Source organism: Macrotis lagotis, chromosome 3, assembly GCF_037893015.1.
Source record: "Macrotis lagotis isolate mMagLag1 chromosome 3, bilby.v1.9.chrom.fasta, whole genome shotgun sequence".
In the NCBI taxonomy this organism is placed as follows: domain Eukaryota; kingdom Metazoa; phylum Chordata; class Mammalia; order Peramelemorphia; family Peramelidae; genus Macrotis; species Macrotis lagotis.
The window spans coordinates 53,686,874-53,690,548 of NC_133660.1; the positions used below are offsets into that span (position 1 = coordinate 53,686,874).

Consider the following 3,675-nt stretch of genomic DNA (forward strand, 5'->3'; position numbering starts at 1 on the left):
CTGAATCCTTCTGGCTCCAGGAGAAGTAGAGTGGAGTAAATATATTCATATGAGAGGTGTGAAAGGAACTATTAGAATGGTAAGTGGAAGATGAGAAGGTGGGCAATGGGCTTCACAAAAAACTTACCCTGAAAAATTTTGGCTTAAAGAAGGAACAAAATGTATAATCAGTTGAATGTAGAAATCTAACTTATCTGACAGGCTAAGAGGAAGGGAGATTAATAAAGGATTAGGATGGGGCTCACAGAGAGGAATGCAGATATTAGTAGCAAATCACTGGTGGGGAGGGTAAGGGGGAATGTAAAAAGTTCTCAAACAGAAAATGCACAGGAAGTAATCATAACTGAATGTAAGATGAATTCTCCTATAACAAAATTGTATAGTATGTTGCTTACAAGAGAAACATTTGAAGCAGAGGAAAAAAAAGGATAAAAATAAGGGGTTGGACCAAAATCTATTAAACTTTAGTTGAAGTAAGGAAAAAAAAGGAGTAGCAATCCTGAAGTAAAAAGAAAAGTAAAAATAGTCTTAATTAAAAGAGATAAGAAAGGAAACTAAATCATACTAAAAGGTATGCTTTTCAATGAAATAATATCAGTACTAAATATTTATACACAAAGTATAATGGGGACCACAACTGCCTGCTCTCAGAATTTAATAAATCCAACCAAAAATTAAACAAGAAACTAAGGAGGTGAACAGAATATTAGATAAGTTACCTATGACAGGCCTTTGGAGAAAAGAGATTGAAATGCTCACTTCAGCAGTACATATAGCAGAATTGGAAAAATACAGAGAAGATTAGCTTGGACCCTGTGCAAGGATGAGACAAAAATTCATGAAGAAAAGAGAATGAGAACAGAAAGGATTATGCTATTTTCCAAGTAGCATAAAAATTGATCATGCCATAAAAACATAAAAATCAAATTTAGAAAGGTATTAATGCTAAATTTATTCTTTTCATACCATATGTAATAAAAATTACATTTAACAAAGGGCAGTGGATAGATAAAAATTAACTGAAAACTAAATAATACTAAAAAAAATACTAAAGAGTAAGTGTGCAAAGTACAAATCTTAAAAAGAATGGATAATTTCACTGAAAGAGAATGATAATAATAAGACAACATATCAACATTTGTGGGATACAGGCCTAACAGTATTTAAAGAGAAAATTTATTTCTCTCAATTCTTACTAAAACAGAATGGGAAAAGAACATTCAAGGAGTTGGCCATACAACTAATGAAACTAGAAAAATAAAAAATTAAAAATCTCCAACTGAACACCAAAATGGAAATCCTGAAAACCAAAGGCTGGAAGTTTAAACAAAGAGCTAATAAATAAATCTATGAGCTAGTCTTATGAAAAAAAACTAAGAAAATTAATATATAGGTTAATTTGATTTAAAAAGAAAGTAGAAAAAATAAATTATCAAATATGAAATGAGTAAAATCAACAATAACAAAGAAGAAATTATGGGAAGCATTGGGAAATGTTTTGCTCAATTTTATGTCAATAAATCTAACATTCTGAATTAAATTGATAAATATTTATAAAAATGTTATCTAGATTAACAGATCAAGAAATATAATGCTTAAATAACCCTGTCTTAGATAAAGCAATTAAACAAGACATTAATGAACTTCCTAAGGGAAAAAATCCCCAGAGCTGGATATATTCAAAAGTGAATTCTACCAAATACTTAAACAACAATTAATTAGAATAATATATAAACTATTTTGAAAAATAAACAAAGGAGTTCTGCCAAACTCCTTTTATGGCAATTATGGAAGAGCTAAAACAAAGATGAAAATTTATGAACCAATTTCCTTAATGAATATTGATGCAAAAAAAATTTTGAGCAAAATATTATCAAGGAGTTGACAGCAATGTATTACAAGGATTACATACTATGATCAGGTGGGATTTATACCAGGAATGTAAGGATGGTTCAATATGAGGAAAACTATGAATAAAATGATAAGCAATATCTATATGAAATCATCAGTAAGCATTTTCTGTAATGGGGATAAACTAGAAGCCTTCCCAATAAGATCAGGGGCAAAATGAAGATTTCCATTATTATCACCAATTAATCAATGTAGTATTAGAAATGCAAACTATAGCAATAAGAGTAAAAAGACTTTGAAGGAATTAAAATAGGCAATAAGAACACAAAACCATCACTCTTTGCATGTGATAATATGGAATACTTAGAAAACCCTAGAAAATCAACTAAAAATCTACTTAAAACAATTAACTTTAGCAAAATTGAAGGAATTAATATAAATCCACATAAATTACCTGCCTTTCTTTATATGACAAATCAAGTCCAGTAGCATGAGAAGGAAAGAAAAATTTCACTTAAAATGACTGTCTTGCCAAAAACAAACTCAAGAACTGTGAGAATATAGTTATATAACTAGTTTATCCCACAAATGAAGTCAGATCTAAACAAATGGGAAATAATCAATTGCTCACATGTAGTCTGAATCAATACTAAAAAAATGACAATTTTGACTTAAAATTATTTATTCTGTGCCACTCCAAGCAACTTACCAAAAACATATTTGATAAAGTGAGAAAAATATCAATAAAATTCATCTGGAAGAACAAATTGTCAAGAATATCAAGGAAACTAATGAAAAACAAATTATAAAGAAAGATGATGAAGTAATAATCACATCTCAAACTGTATTATTGAGTAGTAATAAAAATAGCTAGGGGGTGGATGAAAAATTATGATCATAGTAACTCACTTGTAAACACCAAAGACCCCAGTTTTGGAGGACATAATATCACTTCTGGGAAACCTGTAAAATTGTAGGATACAAGCTAGGAATAGACCAACATTTCATAAGCTATAATGAGATAAGGTCAAAATTGGCATACAATTTAAGACATCAAGGATAACAACATAACCAAATCAGAAGAATTTGTCAAATTTATGGGGAAAGAAAGAATTCATCATTAAAAAAGACATAGAGAACATTATAAATGTCAAATTTTTAAAAAGCATTCAATATTAGAAAGACAGCTGAAAGTTGAGAATCAATATTTATAGCAAGTTTCTCTGATAATAGCCTCATTTCTCACATATGTAGAGAACTGAGGCAGATTCCAAAAATGTGCATTCCCCAACTGACTAACAGTCAATGGATATTAACAGGCATTTTTCAGATGAATAAGCAAATTGGCATAAGAAGAATTTCTCTAATTCACTTTTGATTAGAAAAAATGCAAATTAAAGCATCTCACACCTATCAGATTGGTTACTATGACAAAAAAGAGGGGGGAAGATAATATTGGAGAGGATGAGGGAAAATTGAGACATTAATGCACTATTTTTGGACTTCTGACCTGATCCAAACATTTTGGAAAGTAATTTGGAACTACATCCAAAGAAAAGCCATTTGACCCAGGTTTACCAATTCTTTATTCCAAAGAGATAATAAAAAGGGAAATGACCTACATTTTTGAATATATTTATAAAATATTTGTCACCTTTTCATGGTGGCAAAATATTATAAATGGAGGGAATGTCCATTGATTAGAGAATGGTTGACTAAGATGCAATTTATCAAAGTGGAATCCTATTGTGATGAACAGGCAGAACAATCATCCAAAACTAGTACAAAGGAAATTTAAAGAAAAATGATTACTATTTCCAGATA

General features: G+C 29.8%; 1 non-coding gene across 1 annotated transcript; it reads left to right on the forward strand.

The window, feature by feature from the left end:
• The first annotated feature begins 751 nt into the window (after positions 1–751).
• LOC141519728 (U6 spliceosomal RNA) lies at positions 752–858 on the forward strand. The gene has a single exon (XR_012477380.1). It is a non-coding gene; the product is annotated as a U6 spliceosomal RNA (small nuclear RNA).
• The last annotated feature ends 2,817 nt before the right edge of the window (positions 859–3,675 follow it).